This window comes from Schistocerca americana, chromosome 3 (genome assembly GCF_021461395.2).
Source record: "Schistocerca americana isolate TAMUIC-IGC-003095 chromosome 3, iqSchAmer2.1, whole genome shotgun sequence".
Taxonomy (NCBI): Eukaryota; Metazoa; Arthropoda; class Insecta; order Orthoptera; family Acrididae; genus Schistocerca; species Schistocerca americana.
The window spans coordinates 348751300-348774019 of NC_060121.1; positions in this window are offsets into that span (position 1 = coordinate 348751300).

Here is a 22720-nt window from a genome sequence, read left to right on the forward strand (position 1 = left end):
TAAACTCAGAAGAATGTTCCTGGAGCCGCTCTGTAGAATTCTAGACGTGGGGTGTCGAAGTGTCCTGCTGGATTCGCCCAAGTCCGTCGTCACGCACACTGAACATGAATGGATGCAAGTGGTCAGACAGGATGCTTACGTACGTGTCAACTGTCAGAGTCATGCCTAGGCGTATCAGGGGCCCCATATCACTCCAACTGCACACGCCCCACACCATTACAGAGCATCCACCAGATTGAACAGTCTCTGCAGACATGCAGGGTCCATGGATTCATGAGGTTGTCTCCATACCCATACACATCCATCCGCTCGATAGAATTTGAAAAGAGACTCGTCCGACCAGGCAACGTGTTTCCAGTCATCAAGAGTCCAGTGTCGGTTTTTACGGACCCAGGGAAGGTGCAAAGCTCTGTGTCGTGTAGTCAACAAGGGTACACGGGAGTGGGCCTTTGGCTCCGAAAGGCCATATCAATGATGTTTCGTTGAATGGTTCGCACGCTGACACTTGTTGATGACTCAGCATTGCAATCTGCAACAATTTACGGAAGGGTTGCACTTCTGTCACGCTGAATGATTCTCTTCAGTCATCGTTGGTCCCGTTCTTGCAGGATCTTTCTCCGTCCGCAGCGATGTAGGAGATTTGATGTTTTACCGCATTCCTGATATTCACGGTACACCTGTGAAATGGTCGTACGGGAAAATCCGCACTTCATCGCTACCTCGGAGATGCTGTGTCCAATCGGTCGTGCGCCGAATATGACACCATATTCAAACTTACTTAAATCTTGATAACCTGCTGTTGTAACAGTAGTAAATGATCCAACAACTGCGCCAGACACTTGTTGTCTGGTATAGATGTTGCCGACCGCAACCCCGTATCCTGCCTGGTTACATATCTCTGTATTTGAATACGCATGCGTATACCAGTTCCTTTGGCGCTTCACTGTATATACATTATTGGTTGTTTAGTGGGCAGAATTAAAATTAAATTAAAAATGTCTAACGGTAATGACAATATTTGAGCTTTGTATAAGCTCCTATCGACAGAGATCGTATCGTTGATTCTGTAATCTAGCAACAAGTACTATAGTGTCCCGTTAGAGTGCGCAATTTGGCCCGCCTGCCGGCTTTTAGAGTGCTCTCCGCGCAGTCTTGCTCTGGGTTTGTCTGCCGCGGGTCTTGGTACTGCAGTGATCAATGGTGATGGCCGCACGGCGAGGCCTTGCGGTTCACATTAGCCCTTTGGAGCAGACGTGCTACAGTCCGAAGGGTCGGGCTGGTGAGAGAGCGGGACCAGGTGCCTCTAAAGAACCAGCAGTTTGCGACTTCGTCCAGTGCACCAAAAAAAATTTTCAAATGTGTGTGAAATCATATGAGATTTAACTGCTAAGGTCATCAGTCCCTAAGCTTACACACTACTTAACTTAAATTATCCTAAGGACAAACACACACACCTATGCCCGAGGGAGGACTCGAATCTCCGCCGGGACCAGTCCAGTGCACCGCCAGCGCACCGTCGAAGTCAATTTGGCGAGAAGCCTCATAAAACAATCGCTTTCAGCTGTTTGATGTCCCACAGCCAGTGACTGCTGCGTTAGCATAAGATAAATCTTCGCTATATTTAAGTTGCTTCTTGTGTGTTAGGACAGTGCGATCTAACTCTAGTTTTTTTTCTTAACATAACTTGGTAAAGTTTCAAATATTGCCATTTGGATACGTATACCCACACTAAATGATGTGTTATGTTATTTATGTTATGGTTTCTGCTCTAAATATTGCCTGTTCTACAGTTTTAAAAGTTAATAGCTTTTATTGAATAATTACAGATTATTATTGAATATTACAGATTTTCGTAAATATTTATTGGAGCTCTGCCACTTCTGTCGTTTTACATGTCGAGTTGTCTGTTTTCAAATTTTTATTATTGTGTGTTCTTATTCGTTCTTACATTTAATGAAAATTGTCTCGTAAAACCATGTTATAAATTCTTCAGTTTTGCACGTGATTAATCCCTCGGATTTTTGTTAATCCCATGTCGATTAGATTGTGCAGTTTTATTCTGACCGTGCGTGAGGTCGTTGCCATTCAGAAAATTTATTTTAGCTGCAGACCACACAGTGACTAAAATTTTGGAAGGACATTTGAACGGTATGTGCTTCAGTCTCGTTTTGAAGCTACATTGCGTGGCAAGAAAGGTGCAGCACCCTGAAGACATGGTCTGACGTCAATTTAACTCCTTACACGTACACACCAGCGACTGGTGTATAAATGTATGAAGTTGCAGTTCTCTGTGATAGGTGAAAGGCTGTCAGAGTGCGGCCTGGTAGGGTATGTAAGGACTAAGAAGCGTGATCACTGTCGTACATAGAGTGATCGCTGTGAAGGACACGGAAATTTGGTATTCGCCCGAGATAGTACTATCGGGTTCTGGTGGAGTTTGGAAGGCGCATCATTGTGGGTCTCCACTTGGCCAGTTGATGGAATCGTGAAATGTACAGATTTTTGGGGCTTTCTGGTGAGACAGTGGCCCGATGTTTGTATGTATGTGAACGTGAGAGCTGAGATTCTCGTCGTCAAGGTTCTGGTCGACCATGTCTAACCAATGCAAGTGAGGAACGCCATACTGTGCATCAAATGCAGCGCATCCCATTCGCATCTGCTCATACGATTGAAGAACAAGTAATGAACTTCAAACAACATTCCGCACCATTCGTCGGAGACTAGCAGCAACTGGACTGGGGAACTGCCGTCCCATGCGTAGGCTCCCGCAAACGCAACAAAAACGACTACATTTGAAATGGTGCCGTGACCGGGAAGCACGGACTGCTAACTGTGTCGCATTGTATTCAACGATGAAACACTGCTTGACCTCGGATGACCATCGTCGGTGAATATGTCGGCGGCATGGGGAGATCCATTTTTCCAGTGCTTTGGAGAGATACAGCTGTGTTATTCCTGGAGCCATAGTGTGGGAAGCCGTCGGGGAATGACCTCTGGTGAGGCTAGTAGTGACTGAGGGAACACCGGGGGTAGCGGTACGTCACGGACTTCCTACGTTCTCATGTGTTACCTCTCGTGCGACGGCATGACTGTGCCACTTTTCAATGGGACAATGCTCGCTCACATATAGTACGTGACTATGTGCTGCGATTACATAGAAATAAATAGGAAGTGCAGGGAAGCTAAGACGAAATGGCTGCAGGAAAAATGTGAAATCGAAAAAGATATGATTGTCGGAAGGACAGACTCAGCATACAGGAAAGTCAAAACAACCTTTGGTGACATTAAAAGCAACGGTGTTAACATTAAGAGTGCAACGGGAATTCCACTGTTAAATGCAGAGGAGAGAGCAGATAGGTGGAAAGAATACATTGAAAGCCTCTATGAGGGTGAAGATTTGGCGGATGTGATAGAAGAAGAAACAGGAGTCGATTTAGAAGAGATAGGGGATCCAGTATTAGAATCGAAATTTAAAAGAGCTTTGGAGGACTTACGGTCAAATAAGGCAGAAGGGATAGATAACATTCCATCAGAATTTCTAAAATCATTGGGGGAAGTGGCAACAAAACGACTATTCACGTTGGTGTGTAGAATATATGAGTCTGGCGACATACCATCTGACTTTCGGAAAAGTATCATCCACATAATTCCGAAGACGGCAAGAGCTGACAAGTGCGAGAATCATCGCACAATCAGCTTAGCAGCTCATGCATCGAAGCTGCTTACAAGAATAATATACAGAAGAATGGAAAAGAAAATTGAGAATGCGCTTTCGGAAAAGTAAAGGGACGAGAGAGGCAATTCTGACATTACGGCTAATAATGGAAGCTAGGCTAAAGAAAAATCAAGATACTTTCATAGGATTTGTCGACCTGGAAAAAGCGTTCGACAATATAAAATGGTGCAAGCTGTTCGAGATTCTGAAAAAAGTAGGGGTAAGCTGTAGGGAGAAACGGTTCATATACAATATGTACAACAACCAAGAGAGAATAATAAGAGTGGACGATCAAGAACGAAGTGCTCGTATTAAGAAGGGTGTAAGACAAGGCTGTAGCCTTTCGCCCCTACTCTTCAGTCTGTACATCGAGGAAGCAATGATGGAAATAAAAGAAAGGTTCAGGAGTGGAATTAAAATACAAGGTGAAAGGATATCAATGATACGATTCGCTGATGACATTGCTATCCTGAGTGAAAGTGAAGAAGAATTAAATGATCTGCTGAACGGAATGAACAGTCTAATGAGTACACAGTATGGTTTGAGAGTAAATCGGAGAAAGACGAAGGTAATGAGAAGTAGTAGAAATGAGAACAGCGAGAAACTTAACATCAGGATTGATGGTCACCAAGTCAATGAAGTTAAGGAATTCTGCTACCTAGGCAGTAAAATAACTAATGACGGACGGAGCAAGGAGGACATCAAAAGCAGACTCGCAATGGCAAAAAAAGGCATTTCTGGCCAACAGAAGTCTACTAATATCATATACCGGCCTTAATTTGAGGAAGAGATTTCTGAGGATGTACGTCTGTAGTACAGCATTGCATGGTAGTGAAACATGGACTGTGGGAAAATCGGAACAGAAGAGAATCGAAGCATTTGAGATGTGGTGCTATAGACGAATGTTGAAAATTAGGTGGACTGATAAGGTAAGGAATGAGGAGGTTCTACGCAGAATCGGAGAGGAAAGGAATATGTGGAAAACACTGATAAGGAGAAGGGACAGGCTGATAGGACATCTGCTAAGACATGAGGGAATGACTTCCATGGCACTAGAGGGAGCTGTAGAGGGCAAAAACTGTAGAGGAAGACAGAGATTGGAATACGTCAAGCAAATAATTGAGGACGTAGGTTGCAAGTGCTACTCTGAGATGAAGAGGTTAGCACAGGAAAGGAATTCGCGGCGGGCCGCATCAAACCAGTCAGTAGACTGAGAACATATGTGAGACCAGTTCGGACGTCAACTCCGTCGCAGTGTGACTATCCAGGATATCAAGGGCCAGTCGCAACAGACGTGGGCCGGCTTACCCCAATAAAGGAACGGTTTTATAGCACCTTTCCCCACCAAAACAGTACAAAACAGGCCCGAGTCGGTCCAATGTCACACTGATAAGTGGGCTCCCACTACCAAGTGTTTTGCACATTTGACTACTGAATTTTGTGATCACTGAAATAACATCACATACCCTCTCAACCAGTGAAGTTTCATTTTATGAGTGCTTCGCATCCTTTTTTGTCAGAAAGTATATTTATATGTGTTCTAAACGCAACTTCCAAAGCCTCAATGATCGCATTCCCACCTTCCGTTTTCTTTTCCAGTTGCTTCTAGCAGGTCTGTGGTTTGTTAGGTAAGTGTGTGCCAGACTGTCTGGTCCAATTTTCGGTTACTGACCGCCATCCGTGTAGAGCGCGTGTTGGTCTCACAGCGGATTTCTAGGCTGAGCTACGCGCAACTGATTTCATCAAAGTGTACGGGCCTGAAGATGGCATTGACGCAACGTCGAAACTAGAAGCGAAGTAAATATAAAATCTTAAGTACAGCTGGAGGAATTTCATTTTTAATAAAAATTACACCGGCTGTGTCCCACCTTCATCCTATTTAAATATGGATGTACGAAGAATTTTCAGTCGGTCCGAAGATTTTTTACTGTCACTTATTGCTTCTTTCTGCTCTTTATATGATATGTGAGAAATACCAAGTTGCACTGTAGTACGGGGTCAAAGTAAACGTTAAGTCCCTACATACCCTGCTGCAAAAGTCAGTTTCCGAGTAAAGTAGGCAAGATCATAGCGTCTCTAATAGGACCATGCCTAATAAAGCTGTTGCGACAGACGAGGTTGGCGCCTCCCATATGGGTGTTGATGAGAACCTTTACGCACGTCCTCCTGAGAGGAAGATGCCCGTGTGGACTGCCTGGTGTGCAGTGCAATCTACTACCGGGCGGATACAAAAAGTTTCAGGACATCACTGTGTAGAAGCTAGAGACAGATTTTTTTCGTACATTTCGGAATCGGAAATTAAGGCTAGTAATAGTGATTTAATCGATGTTGATCTGTAACACTGGTAACAATAAGCAAGCCAGGTGATAAATGGAGCCGGTCTGGGTGGCAGAGCGGCTCTAGGGGCTACAATCTGGAACCGCGCGACCGCTACGGTCGCAGGTTCGAATCCTGCCTCGGGCGTGGATTTGTGTGATATCCTTAGCTTAGTTAGGTTTAAGTAGTTCTAAGTTCTAGGGGACTGATGACCTCAGATGTTAAGTCCCATAGTGCTCAGAGCCATTTTTTTGATAAATGGAATAAGGCACCAACTGACATACAGTATTTTTCTTTTTCAAAAAAAGCACATTGATAAGCGAACAAGACAAAAAAATTAGTCAGCCCAGGTAGACACCACCCTGACACAGAATATCTCCGACTCATGTACTGAAATGCAGGACGATCTGCAACGAATTGACGCATGGTGGAGGGAATGGCAATTGAATCTCAATGTAGACAAGTGTAATGTGCTGCGATTACATAGAAAGAAAGATCCTTTATCATTTAGCTACAATATAGCAGGTCAGCAACTGGAAGCAGTTAATTCCATAAACTATCTGGGATTTGGCATTAGGAGTGATTTAAAATGGAATGACCATATAAAATTAATCGTCGGTAAAGCAGATGCCAGACTGAGATTCATTGGAAGAATCCTAAGGAAATGCAGTCCGAAAACAAAGGACTAGGTTACAGTACACTTGTTCGCCCACTGGTTGAATACTGCTCACCAGTGCTGGATCCGTACCAGATTGGGTTGATAGAAGAGATAGAGAAGATCCAACGGAGAGCAGCGCGCTTCATTACAGGATCATTCAGTAATCGCAAAAGCGTTACGGAGATGATAGATAAACCCCAGTGGAAGACTCTGCAAGAGAGACTCTCAGTAGCTCGATACGGGCTTTTGTTGAAGTTTCGAGAACATACCTTCATTGCTCCCTCCTAAGTATATCTCGCGAAGAGACCATGAGGATAAAATCAGAGAGATTAGAGCCGACACAGAGGCGTACCGACAATCTTTCTTTCCACGAACAATACGAGACTGAAATAGAAGGGTGAACCGATAGAGGTACTCAACGTACCCTCCGCCACACACCGTCAGGTGGCTTGCGGAGTATGGATGTAGATGTAGATGTAGCCTTTATGAAGACCTCAGTTAGGCGAGGAAGAGAGTCCACAATTTTCTTCAGGTAGGCCACTCAATAATGATTATACTCCCTAGAACTACCAAACTACGTGAATATGGATTACTACTGTCAAATGGTTCAAATGGCTCTGAGCACTATGGGACTTAACTTCTCAGGTCATCAGTCCCCTAGAACTTAGAACTACTTAAACCTAACTAACCTAAGGACATCACACAAATCCACGCCCGAGGCAGTATTCGAATCTGCGACCGTAGCGGTCGCGCAGTTCCAGACTGTAGCGCCTAGAAGCGCTCGGCCACTCCGGCCGGCTACTACTGTCCACCCGCACTGTTCATTTGCACCTCAGGTGATGCTTTCGTAGTTATTAACAGTTATAAAATATTCAGTACTCCTATGGCAAGAAGCGTGTCAAAATGAAGTAAATCTTTTTTTCATTTGTGTAATGATGTGAACTAATATTTCATTTGTTCTACGAGGTGTGGCTAGAAAAAAACCGGACTAGTACTGGTGAAACAATAAAACGAATGCAATAAGGCTGAAAGTCGCGTGGCCTGTCACGTGACTCTCGCTCCGCCTACTGCTCGAGTTTCATCTGCCTCCTGCACTCAGTCTGCCCGTGGCGTCTGTTTTAAGTAGTTGACGTTTTGTCTGTGCGTCGGAAAATGTTGAGTGTACAGAAAGAACAGCATGTTAACATCAAATTTTGTTTCAAACTAGGAAAATCTGCAAGTGAAACGTTTGTAATGTTACAAGTGTACGGCGATGATTGTTTATCGCGAACACAAGTGTTTGAGTGGTTTAAACGATTTAAAGATGGCCGCGAAGACACCAGTGATGACACTCGCACTGGCAGACCATTGTCAGCAAAAACTGATGCAAACATTGAAAAAATCGGTAAACTTGTTCGACAAGATAGCCGTTTAACAATCAGAGCAGTGTCTGAGTTAACAGGAGTTGACAAGGAAAGTGTTAGGCAGATTCTTCATGAAAGTTTCAACATGAACAAAGTGTGTTCAAAAATGGTTCCAAAGTGTCTCACAATTGAACAGAAGGAACGCCGAAGAATGATTTGTTCTGACATCCTGGAAAACATTGAAAGTGATCCCACCTTCTTACAAAATGTTATTACTTGCGATGAATCGTGGTTTTTTACTTACGATCCAGAAACTAAACGCCAATCGATGCATTGGAAAACTCCTGGTTCTCCACGACAAAAAAAAGCACGAATGTCAAAATCGAAATTCAAGGCAATGATGATTTTTTTTTTTACATCAAAGGGATTGTGCACATTGATTGGGTACCAGAGGAACAAACAGTGAATCAGCATTACTACATTAGCGTCCTGGCTACCCTACGTGAGCGAGTACGGAGAAAACGGAACGATTTGTGGAGAAAAAAGTCATGGATCCTTCACCAAGACAATGCCCCAGCTCACAGTGCGTTGTCAGTGAAGACGTTTTTGGCAAAACACAACATTCCCATCTTAGATCATCCACCCTACTCACTTGATTTGGCCCCCTGTGACTTTTTTCTTTTCCCTAAAGTCAAGTCAGCTTTGAAAGGAACTAGATTTGAGACTGTTGAAGCAGTAAAAGAAAAAGCGACGGAAGTAATGTATGGACTTACCGAAAATGATCTGCAGCATTGCTATGAACAGTGGAAAATTCGTATGGAGCGGTGTAGAGACCGAGGAGGAGAGTACATTGAAGGAGATAACATGAAATTGTAAATAATTGTAAATAAATGTTTTTTCCAGCATCAGTCCGGTTTTTTTCTAGCCGCACCTCGTAGTTTGATGAGACTTCTTTCAGAGCAATCAAAGAACCCACAGTTACAGCCAGACAAAAGTAATTTCGACTGTCACAACCGTTTTGAATGCCAACTGTTTTTTTACAAATATTAGGGATGGTAATGTATTTTTGTCAACCTTCTCTATATTAATCGTACTGGAAAGACACATGATTATTAACTTAGCGAGCTACTTACGGATAAATTATTTCAGTAAATCACTAACACAATGAATGACAAGAAAGAAAAGATGGTTCTAAGTGAATATGCAAAGAACGGTTGACCACTCCATAAACATCGATACAATGGACGATTGCATTTGCGGCTAGACGCGCTCATCAGAGACGTCGCGTGAACTCTGTGCCAACAAAGGTCGTCCAGGGGCGGAGCTCGATGCGACGGGGGCTCTGCAAAGGTCAGGTCGCTGCCGCCGCCGCTGCACTGCGTAACGCGTATTGCGCGTGATCTCCAGCGGACATCTGCTGATGGGGCGGCGATCCGTCGTCACCCAGTCTGCACGCAAGCACAGGCCGCCGCGCTATGACGTGCGTCACAGCGAGCGTCTACAAAGCGGCTTGGAGGCTAGCGAGAGACAAAGGACAGAGGTTCACAGAATGAATCAGCAACACCACAACGGAATGTGCACTGTTCCGAAACTTTCTGACACATTAAAACCGTGTGTGCCGGACCGGAATTCCAAACCAGGGTGTAGCCTTTCGCTGGAAACTCTCTTTCCGACTGTTCTACGTGGTGTGTTACAAAATAATGAAAACATTTGTTTTTTGGATAGAATTTGATTTACTCGTCTACATTAATGTTATTTTGTTACTTTCTGACACTGTCGAATATGAAGAACGGCGATCTGTTGCGTTAAAAAATGGTTCAAATGGTTCTGAGCACTATGGGACTTTAACAGCTGAGATCATCAGTCCGCTAGAACTTAGAATTACTTAAACCTAACTAACCTAAGGACATCACACACATCCATGCCCGAGGCAGGATTCGAACCTGCGACCGCAGCATTCGCACGGTTCCGGACTGAAGAGCCTAGAATGTTGCGTTAAAATGTGTGGATAAAACTACGAAGTCTGTATCGCAAAATTTCGTTATTGATGACCAGTTTCAGCTCATTGACAAGCCATCTTCAGATCTAAGATACAGAAAATTGCGTATAGGAGGTGAACAACTGCAAAAAACACTTAGTACACTACTGGCCATTAAAATTGCTACACCATGAAGATGACGTGCTACAGACGCGAAATTTAACTGACAGGAAGAAGATGCTGTGATATGCAAATGATTAGCTTTTCAGGGCATTCACACAAGGTTGGCACCGGTGGCCACACCTACAACGTGCTGGCATGAGGAAAGTTTCCAAGCGATTTCTCATACACTAACAGCAGTTGACCGGCGTTGCCTGGTGGAACGTTGTTGTGATGCCTCGTGTAAGGAGGAGAAATGCGTACCATCACGTTTCCGACTTTGATAAAGGTCGGATTGTAGCCTATCGCGATTGCGGTGTATCGTATCGCGACATTGCTGCTCGCGTTGGTCGAGATCCAATGACTGTTAGCAGAATATGGAATCGGTGGGTTCAGGAGGGTAATACAGAACGCCGTGCTGGATACCAACGGCCTCGTATCACTAGCAGTCGAGATGACAGGCATCTTATCCGCATGGCTGTAACGGATCGTGCAGCCACGTCTCGATCCCTGCGTCAACAGATGGGGACGTTTGCAAGACAACAACCATCTGCGCGAACAGTTCGACGACGTTTGCAGCAGCATGGACTGTCAGCTCGGAGACCATGGCTGCGGTTACGCTTGACGCTGCATCACAGATGCTTGCGATGGTGTGCTCAACGTCGAACCTGGGTGCACGAATGGCAAAACGTCATTTTTTCGGATGAATACAATTTCTGTTTATAGCATCATGATGGTCGCATCCGTGTTTGGCGACATCGTGGTGAACGCACATTGTAAGTGTGTATTCGTCATCGCCACACTGGCGTATAAGTGTGTATTCGTCATCGCCATACTGGCGTATCACCCGGCGTGATGGTATGGGGTGCCATTGGTTACACGCCTCGGTCACCTCTTGTTCGCATCGACGGCATTTTGAACAGTGTACGTTACATTTCAGATGTGTTACGACCCGTGGCCCTACCCTTCATTCGATCCTTGCGAAACCCTACGTTTCAACAGGATAATGCATGACCGCATGTTGTAGGTCCTGTAGGGGCCTTTCTGAATACAGATAATGTTCGACTGCTGCACTGGCAAATTCTCCACATTTCTCACCAATTGCAAACGTCTGGTCAATGGTGGTCTAGCAACTGGCTTGTCACAATACGCCAGTCACTACTCTTGATGAACTGTGGTATCGTGTTGAAGTTGCATGGGCAGCCGTACCTGTACACGCCATCCAAGCTCTGTTTGACTCAATGCCCAGGCGTATCAAGGCCGTTATTACGGCCAGAGGTGGTTGTTCTGGGTACTGATTTCTCAGGATCTATACACCTAAATTGCGTGAAAATGTAATCACATGTCAGTTCTAGTATAACATATCTGTCCAATGAATACCCGTTCATCATCTGCATTTCTTCTTGGTATATCAGTTTTAATGGCCAGTAGTGTATTTAGACTCAATTATATCGGGTGTTTCAAGAAGGGACACTGATTTTAAAACTCCATATTTGTTGATAAAAACATTCTACAAACTGGGATATTAAAAAATATTCACATAAACCTTAAGGTTTTAGCTGTGCCGTTATAAATATCGACAGCAGCGGTAACACGAACAACATCTAGACGATAGGTGTATTCGTCATAAACTTTATACAATGAGTCTGCTTTTACAGACGTTATGGCGGCTCTTATGCTTCACTTCTTCTGCGTCTCGAGGTAAACGGGAGATGAACACATTTTTCTTCACATATCCACACAAGAAAAAATCGGATGGGGTCATGTCTGGCGATCTTGAAGGCCAAGAGTGCGAGGCAGTGTCAGGCGGTCCCGTGCGCCCTGTTCAACGTTGAGGCAGTGTGTTATTGAGAAACTGACGTTGCTGTGTCAGGAACAGTGTGGACTCAAACATTTGCTGAATTCTTTCCGCCATGCCATCAGAAGTGCGAAGTCAACCTGGACTCTTAACTGTGCACAAGCCTCCAGTCACCTCAGATGGACGATACCAACGACGAATGTTTTTGGTTGCAGGTGCATCAATGCCAAAACGCCTACGAAAAGCACGCTGAAGCAAACTGCAGCAAACAAAACGTTTTCTCTTGAGCGGACGCCATCTTACTTCTCACTTACTATAAACTGAGAAGACGCATTGACTGACATCTAATGGCGATTTTCTGAAGCTGTAGGCCACGTCCATTAAGACAACACACATTTTCTTGCCAGCACATCCCATGTTTCGTAATTTTTACAACGAAAAATCAGGTCATTCTTTTTGAAACAACCTTTATGATACGTGCCAGTAAAAAATATTACTTAATTCTCTATGTACTAGCCACCATGCATAAGACGTCGTCATAATCTGTTGAGCTGAATCGCTCTGAAGATGGCTCGTCAATCAGCACAACTAGTTATATTGCGATCGTGACTTAGGCTTTTTACCCACACATTTTAATGTTATTCACTCCAAGTCCCTGTAAGATATACGTTTATGTCAACGTTTTAATCTCATTCCCGAAACAGTTCTAGAACTAATAGAACTAATTTCGGGATGGACTTTAGATCTCTCAAAGACGCCTTTGTAATTTCATCTATGTTTGCAAAATGACAATCCTTTAAGGTTTACTTCATTTTGTAAACCAAAAGGATCCCACAGAGCCATGTCTGACAAATATGGAGGCTGGGGCATCATTGCAGTATTGTCATATCATCTTTACTTCACGCACTGTTACATTCCCATCGCGTACTGCAAACACTGTCGAACTATGACGCTTCAATAGTTCTAGGCAGTGTCTTTCCCAGTTAAGATTGTGCACTTTCTGTAGCTCCCCACCCCTCTGCTCCAAGAAAGTTCTTTGTACTATTTACATTTCATTGTTTGAGAGACTTATTTTTGTAACTTGTGCAGTTCTATGACAAGTAGTGAACCGTATGTAAAAAATGGCTCTGAGCACTATGGGACTTAACATCTATGGTCATCAGTCCCCCAGAACTTAGAACTACTTAAACCTAACTAACCTAAGGACATCACACAACACCCACTCATCACGAGGCAGAGAAAATCCCTGACCCCGCCGGGAATCGAACCCGGGCGCGGGAAGCGAGAACGCTACCGCACGACCACGAGCTGCGGACAACCGTATGTACTACTTGACTCAAGCCTAGTGCTGACGTTTTCGAACACTTCATTTGCTGCATTTTCGATAAGGGGACAGATACTATTTTTTTCGTATACCTTTATTGGCTGCGAAAAGGGCCAAATTTGCATCTTCTGAAACTAGAAGTGGAAGATCATTTACGTAAATCAGAAACATCAGAAGATCCAAAATCGAAACTTTTGCCACGCAGTGAGATTGCTTCCGATTTCGAGTGCCTATTGTTATGTGACTGACATGAATATGATAGATATAGCTGTAAGTAATTTAGTTAAGATGAAAACCATGAACCTGCCACGTCATTAGGATATTACGTTCCCAACACTGACACTTATCCACTCAGCCACACGTACAGGAAGTGGCTGAGAATGATAGTGCAGCAAGAATGTAGCAGGATACTAAAAGTAAACTAAGAAATAGATTTTAATGTGGATCTTGTACGACACGTGCAGGTCCTAAATAAATACAAGAACTCGATAGAATGGCGTGTGGAGAAAGGATGGAGTATCCAGAGCTGTAGAGCTGAAGCACGTAGCTACTCTGCGCGGTCGATTGCCGATGACTCAGCAGTAAGGTGGCCGGGGTGTGGGTCCAGTAGTGCGGGAGTTCGGGCCGCAGTTGTGCACTCGCCTTTGGAGACAGTTTATGTGTGTTCGCTACCGACTGTTTGACCTGGCAAGTTGTCAGGGCCGGGTTCTAGATGTGCGGTCAAACTTGGCCGTGGCTGACAAGGGCGCCTGCGGCAGCTCCATCCCGTTACAGCACGGACTGCGGTGGGCTGCGCTTACTCTAGAGTCGGCTGCAGCGCGGCGCCCACTTCGTTCGGCGGGCCAGGCTGGTGGGGACTAGCAGCGCACGTAGCCTAACACCGTCACCGCCCAGCTCCCTCGAATGTCGTCTGTGTAGCAATAAGGAATATCTCCAGATCGAACGAGATGGCGCAGTGGCTGATTCATATTTGAGTGCGGTTCAAATTCCCGTCCGGCTGTTGCGACATATCCCATTAACAAGGTGCCGGCTGTGTTTTTATGTGCGGTAGTATGGGTGGTCTTTTAATTAGTGATCTTAATCTGTGTTTCTGGTGAAAAATAGGCAAAAACTCGTCTTGAACACTTTCAACTACTAATCCGTATTGTCTTTTATCACATCCACTGACGAAGGTATAGTAACCCCCCCCCCGCAAAATCAGTGCAATGGCCACACAGCGGTTAATTAAAAATAGGAGGAATATCTTCTCTGAACACAAATAAAACAGAATGAGATTTTCACTCTGCAGCGGAGTGTTCCCTGATATGAAACTTCCTGGCAGACTAAAACTGTGTGCCGGGCCGAGACTCGAACTCGGAACCCTTACCTTTCACTTGCCCGCGAAAGGCAAAGGTCCCGAGTTTGCCGGCCGCGGTGGTCTCGCGGTTCTAGGCGCGCAGTCCGGAACCGCGCAACTGCTACGTCGCAGGTTCGAATCCTGCCTCGGGCATGGATGTGTGTGATGTCTTTAGGTTGGTTAGATTTAAGTAGTTCTAAGTTCTAGGGGACTGATGACCACAGCTGTTAAGTCCCATAGTGCTCAGAGCCATTTGAACCATTTTTTTTGGTCCCGAGTTCGAGTCTCGGTCCGGCACACAGCACACAGTTTTAGTCTGCCTGGAAGTTTCATATCATTGCTCACTCCGCTGCAGAGTGAAAATCTAATTCTGGAAAGATCCCCCAGGCTGTGGCTAAGCCATGTCTCCGCAATGTCCTTTCTTTCAGGAGCGCTAGTTCTGCAAGGTTCGCAGGAGAGCTTCTGTAAAGTTTAGAAGGTAGGAGACGAGGTACTGACAGAAGTAAAGCTGTGAGGACGGGTCGTGAGTCGTGCTTGGGTAGCTCAGTTGGTAGAGCACTTGCCCGCCAAAGGGAAAGGTCCAGAGTTCGAGTGTCGGTCCGGCATACAGTTTTAGTCCGCCAGGAAGTTTCATATCATTGCTCACTCCGCTGCAGAGTGAAAATCTCATTCTGGAAACATCCGCAGTATCCTTTCTTTCAGGAGTGCTAGTTCTGCAAGGTTCGCAAGAGAGCTTCTGTAAAGTTTAGAAGGTAGGAGACGAGGTACTGGCAGAAGTAAAGCTGTGAGGACGGGGCGTGAGTCGTGCTTGGGTAGTTCAGTTGGTAGAGCACTTGCCCGCGAAAGGCAAAGGTCCCGAGTTCGAGTCTCGGTCCAGCACACAGTTCTAGTCTGCCAGGAAGTTACAAGTAGAACAGTTTCTTTACCCTGACGCAACTGAAACAAGGAGCATAGTATGGCCTTACGGAGAGGAACCCACTGTTTAGCCGTACCTAATATACAACGTGTTTCCATAGGAGCGTGCAAAAATCTTACAGGGCATAGAGAACGCACCACTGAACAATTGCAGATAGGGGACCTGGGATCGGAGAAACCAGTTTAAGAAGATATGGAAGTAAGCAAATTCTATCGCTTTGTCTAAAATTACCGTTCAGCAGCTTGTTTACCACCAAGTCATGATGCAGGTTTTGTGTACTTTACATGTCCATAAGGTGGCTCTGTTGTATTTGCATTGTCCTATGACAGGACGTGTTATGAATCGACCACAGACCCATTCATTACTCGGTGCTCTTCAGAGATGTACATAACAATACGATGGAGCACCACCGGTACAGTATTTCCTCGTGGCTGGATTGGAGTGGGAGGTCCCATTCCATGGCCTGCGAGGTCACCTAACCTGAATCCCCTTGATTAGTTCGAATGGGATATCAAAAGTCACTTGTATGTGAGACACCATTCGATACGGAGGTCAAATTAGTTGCCAGAATTGTAGCTGCCAGTAATATGATTCGAAAGACACCAGGGTGCGTCAGAATTTTGTTCGCCGATGTCATGCTTCCATTCAGGTTGATGGCCGTCAGTTTCAGCACATTTTATAAGATACAGAACGTTCATTGTGCCAGTGAAGGTATGCGCAGTTAACTAATGTAAATAAAAGAGCACACAATAATTTGATTTTATTCCTATCATCTCCGTAAGCTGCCTTCTCAGAGCCCAGGTTCCCTACCTCAAACCGTTCAGTGTAGCATTCTCTATGTCCTGTTAAATTTTTGCATCCTCTTGCGCAAACACTCTGTATATTTTTCAATTCATTGCCTGATGCAACTGAAAATGACGTGGGTGGCTTGAAGTAAAAGACAATTTGAGCGTCTGGATTTATTACAGTTACTTTTTACTCAGAGGAAGTTTCATTGTGTAACAAATAATCTTAAATGCTACTGTTCATTACGAAATGCAGATCTGACAATAACTTAGCAGACGAAGTGATCAGCATAGGTGGGGGAGGGTGGGGGGTGCCTCTATGGAAACAAGGGAAATGATCTTATAAGATAGTGCGTGATCCAAAATTATGCAACACAGATAAGCACTGATGAGGGCAAAGAACACGAGAGAAAGTTGTTACTACTCATTTACAGAAATTCTCGGTGCTAATAAACTTAAAACTTCTTTAACCGATTTGCACAGGACAAGAGCATGTTGTTGTTGTAGTAGTCTTCAGTCCCGAGACTGGTTTGATGCAGCTCTCCATGCTACTCTATCCTGTGCAAGCTGTTTCGTCTCCCAGTACGTACTGCAGCCTACATCCTTCTGAATCTGCTTAGTGCATTCATCTCTAGATCTCCCTCTACAATTTCCACGCTGCCCTCCAATACTAAATTGGTGATCCCTTGATGCCTCAGAACATGTCATACAAACCGATCCCTTCTAGTCAAGTTGTGCCACAAACTCCTCTTCTCCCCAATTCCATTCAATAACTCCTCATTGGTTATGTGATCTACCCATCTAATCTTCAGCATTCTTCTGTAGCAACACATTTAGAAAGCTTCTATTCTCTTCTGAGAGCATGGTGAGAGAAAAAAGTGGGTGATAATTATGGTTATTGAAACAAGAGAACGAACACACTGTTCAACCTAAAGCAGGGCGGTGGAAATAATTTTGCTCCGACACATGTGACAAAGACTTCAGCAATTCGGAAAGAGTTTGGTACAAAGAATTGGGACTACTAACCAGCTCTGATCACGAGTTAATTAATGGTAAGCCAGCAAGCGGTTGCATTGCGTCTCACCAACCATCATTGCCTCGTGGTACAGCTGCATAGCGTGTCCACACCGCCCAACAGCATCTCCGATGCATCCAGCCTGTAGCTCGTCGGATTCTCAGCTTCCACGTTTGCTCCTCTACACCCGCGAGAGGACGCACTTTTCGGCCCACCTACCTACCAGTCACAGCCCTAGCTTCCGGGCCCAACACGGCGGCTCAATTGGATCGCGTCGAAAGAGCGCCCTATGGCTTCCCTGTCCGCCCGTTTTACTGAGAAACTCTCCCGAAAGATCTCGAAACTTCTACCCCGAACTTCCAGCAACCAACAGAAACACACACCCATGAATTCGGCAGGAAAGATCGTTCCACCTACGTGCACCAAGTCACGTACGCCAAGACGGAGAGGGCTGGTGGCCTCTGCCATCTTCTCTCCCCTTGTTCTTCGACCCCTCCCGCCCCCCCCCCCTCCCCCGTCCCCCTAGTATAGCCCTGCCCATTTCAACTTGCTAAGCTTGCAGGAGAAAGAAAATTCTCCTTAGCTCACAGCCAAAGTAATGGAATGGATTTCATGGAGGACAGGAAGTGTTCATGAAATAGAGACTGCAGATCATAAAGTCAGGATTACAATAAAACATATACTCAACAGATCGTTTCTGATAGGCATTGGTCCGAATAGAAAGTGATAAAGATGGTATATGAAAATGATAAAATACCGTCTCAATTTGATAGGCTACACTCTAGTGAAAGATGTACTCAAATAACGGATTTCTTTCATGGTGTTTCTATAAAACATGTCTAGTGAATGCATTAGTGCAGTTACGCCCCACAGCTGTAATTTTCACCCAGCAAGAACTCCACCTCCAGTGACAATGTTATCGCGGAGTTATTAGACTGCTAACGACATCTAGAGTATTGGCATTGATTCTGGACACTTGATTGATGTGTTCGTTCATTTTAACATCACGAGATATATGTAAGTTGTAGTATACTAAATCAATGAATTATGCTTTTTTTATTTACGACAGGTATATTAAATACAGTGTGATCTAGGATCCACCGACAAACTTTGAGGGGTTGTTCAGGTATCCATGGTTTCTGCGGGCTCGTTATAGAGAAATAATGTAATTATTACACAGATGCGTGACAAAACTGTTTTGGGGTCGCATGTATCAGATAGGAGCATTGAGAATGGTATGCGTATTTTCCATAGGCTCCAAAATTGACGTGCTCTTAACTTGTCAGAAGAGGTTGAAATTTGTAAACCGAAAAAGCAGCGAGCAAGAGTGCACAGTAGGCAGAGCGATTTTGTACCCAATGCCTCATTTACTTTCCTTGCTTAGCCATGAAACGCCTCTCTTGTGTATACGTCGCCTTTGTCTTTACCTAATATAAAGTGAATTACATATTTCCCTCATTTTCTTATGTTAAGCGTGTAACTCTCGTGTGTGCTTGTCCTTTCTCTGTTTGTATAATACGAGTATATTTCAAAACTAGATAATCTTATTAATTGACTGGTATGGTGTTTTATCGTTCTTTTCTTGGAACGGTGTGTCGCACGGTACGAAAGACTCTCTGGCGGATAAGTTCCTTCGACCACTTCTCGTCTACACGGCATTTTTGCGGCCACGCCAACAGAGGGCGCTGATCGCTTACTAGAGCCTGTTTTATCTAGTTGGTTCCTGTCCATATTTTTTTATCATTTTTATATTATCCTGTTAGCTCTCGTTAGCCATTGTTCTTATGAATGTCTTTTTTTCTTTCTAGAATCGCCGCAAGAATGTCTCAGAATTACATATTGTCACTTAACCGTTTTCTTTTTAACAGTCTATATTTAACTTCAGGCATGGTTCAATGTATTGCATTTCCTCACTGTAATAACGTACGTACTTGGCAAAAATTTTAAATATTATATTCTTCTTTTTTTGCAATTATATAACTGATGAATATGTGTAGGCTTACAGTGGCGCTTTTAACAAGATGACTCCGCCAACATTTTGGCCTTAGTACATACCATGTTTTAAAGATATGCGACAATGCTAAGTTGACGATGCCACTATGGCTTTACTGTATTAGGACATCTTTTAAAACAGGTATGCCTCTTTATATTTTAAGCTAATTTTTCCACATGCACATCAATAATGCTTTTCATTATAGCCCATTTTATTGTTTTAAGATGTAGACAGTCCACTAGTTGTAGTTGTGTTTTTTCCTGTGTTTTGCTGTAGATCTGAAGATTGTAGTCACTGACCGAAACCGATAGACTAAGGACCTAACACTTTTGTGATCATAGTCAGAAATAAAAGAATTTATGCTACTCTTTCTAAATCACTGTTCCATTCGCAAACATATCGCAGCTGTTATAATTTATTCGGTTTGCTACCGCAGTCTCCCTTGTTTCTGTAGAACATCCTTCGTAACAGTGAAGCATGTAATACGCAATAACCAAAACGTACAACGCACAAACCATAGTAGCGGAAGACCCTGTGCCGTGGTTGCCGTCGATGCGGAACAGCTCCGCATTGCGTCTTTGTGACGCTCATCCATTGCACTCATTGAACCTATATATGAGGTACACAATGGCCAACTTTTAGTCAGGAAACCTATCCATAATACTGTTAATGCACAACTAACGCAGCCGGAAAACAAAACCTAAGACAGAACCGAGCAGTACTGTATGCTAACTTGAGGACGACGAAGAAACGAGGGCGTTACTGTTGCACACAGTAGGTGCCGGGAGCGAATGGAGACAAGAAACACAGCGCATACTGTCGACATTTGCACTATTGTGCAATATTTTCAGTGCAATACAAACACGAAGCTATTTGGGGAAAAAAACCAAACGAAATGCAGTACCTCTGTAACAAGGCCGTGTGTTCGTTATGCCAAAATACTAAGAAGGTACCCCTGAGCAACCTCAGAAAGCATGTCGGCGGGGTTCAGATTCTCCCTATATTACCATTTTCAGAAAATGGTGTATGTTATATTTTTACTAAAAATAGACTTAACTGACAACGATTTGAAGACTTCACTATTTTATATGCTTGTGCAGCTGCAAAGCGAGTTTGTTATTTGTGCTGTTTCAAAAAATCAGACAGTTAATGCCTATTATCATTGCTGCAGCCGCTGAGAAAAACCGTTTTGATCATTGTTGTAACTGTGGTAGTCGGCCCGTTGTTGTGTCAGATTTCTTCGAAATGGGCTGAGTTCAGACGTAAGACAGTATGGAAAACAATGTCTGCTGTACCGATTCATTATGCTGCGTCATCGGGTAAAAAGAGCAAGGTAGTAACGCTCTGTGAAGGTTATACTTACGCAGATACTACAAATAGGGTGGATGGAGGCGGTGTGAAGTTCGGTATAAGAAAAGTCTACAGACGTTATGAAGAAACTGGGTCAAATATAACTGCACCAAGACCCGGCAGGAAACTAATACCGACTGATCAAGACTGTCGTAGAATCTGCGATTTTTCTCTGCAAAAGATTTAAATGTCATCCTAAATATCTCAGAAGTATCAGTTTCCGATGAAATAGACAAAGACATTGTGAACAGTGTTTTCAAGTGAGGACTCCATGACAGGAAGAAGCTTTAGCTGATACATAGGACACTCGAAGTACCATCGCATGACACACCTTCTTGGGACGCGGGCTTGACGACTGTTCACCAGCTGATGGCCAGATGGTAGTTGGCGGCGAAACAGGTAGCCAGCAGGAAAAATAAAAGTGCGACTGCAGACGAAAGTTGACAATTTTTTCAAACTAGTTTTTCTTTAAACGGAGCGCAAATTATCCAATATTAACATCTAATACTTAAGAAATTAATTCATTTGTAAAATAATCAGACGTTTGCTGCTGCTTCATACATGCGAGTTCGATTCTTTAAAGAATCGGTGATGGGGAGGCCGTCACTGGTATCTCCTGAAAGGTTTATGGTACAAAAACAAGATTTCCGGCAAGCGACAGGACGCTAAGCGAACTGTCTTTTTTTTTTTCTGGCGGTTTCCAATACAATTATTTATCTATGAAGATTTTGTAAAGATGAGTAAAGTGAGAGCAATGTGACATTATGCACATTAATTATTTCGTTCAAATCTATCATAGTGTATACGGGAAGTGTGCTATACGTGAAATTTAAATCTGCCACTTTCAGGCCGGTTACTCAGTTTTTACTAGGGTACTCTGTGGATGCAGTAATCTCGAGGCACTTTGAAGTCTCATTCTCACAGAGCAGAGTTCTCCTCCGAGATAATATAGAAATCCATGATTTTTTTGTAGTATAAGACGTGATTGTAGCTAATGTACTTCATTCACCGGCTGCTAACAGAGACTAAACGAGTTCTTAAGCTTTTAGCTACCAGACTGTATGCCCGATTCTATTTTTAGCATCGGTATCTGTGCCACTAATGGACAGGTAATTAGAATGGTGCTTTGGAATACAGCTCGTGGATTTACTGGGCATGTTGAGTGTGTTTCTTGACTCTTAAATGAGGCATTAGCTTTGCATGAGCGAACTGTACACCCATTCTCCGAAAAAGAGCCTCCTCAAATTCATACAATTAGTTCTGACCATAAAACTAAATTCCATGACATTTACCCTACTTTCAGAAATCTATAACACAAACTATGTTTCAATTTTGCTGGTTATTCTGTGTAGTGGCTCTGAGCACTATGGGACTTAACATCTATGGTCATCAGTCCCCTAGAACTTAGAACTACTTAAACGTAACTAACCTAAGGACAGCACACAACATCCAGCCATCACGAGGCAGAGAAAATCCCTGACCCCGCCGGGAATCGAACCCGGGAACCCGGGCGTGGGAAGCGAGAACGCTACCGCACGACCACGAGCTGCGGACTTCTGTGTAGTCCCTCTTTAAAATACGTACCGTGGAAAATGAGGCCACCCTTGTTCCAAGCATGGCACTTCCTAAGTTCCCCTAGGCGCGAGTTGGGAGGGCAAGGAAATGCACAGCTTAGACAGTATTTTGTTGGAAGAACGTATTCTTGAGCTGAATTCCTCCATTAAATAGGGTGGAACTTCAATCATCTAAACGAGGTACGGGAAATTGTTACGCCCATCATTTGCGCCATTACGAGGTCCCAAAAAGAGGGTCCAAATACCTGCAGTACGCTTATTACTTGCCAGATGAATGGCAAGGCATGTCCTTCGGTGAAGTCATGAGTAATTGCTTCTCACTTTCCAATCAAGTCAGTCCTCCTCATAAAAAATAAAAAAAAATTAAAAAAGTCGTTTTGTCGCATACTACCATAGGGGTCGATTATAAATCTTCCGTTTGCTACAGCGTATTTGCAACGTAGAAAACGTCCGATGCGGG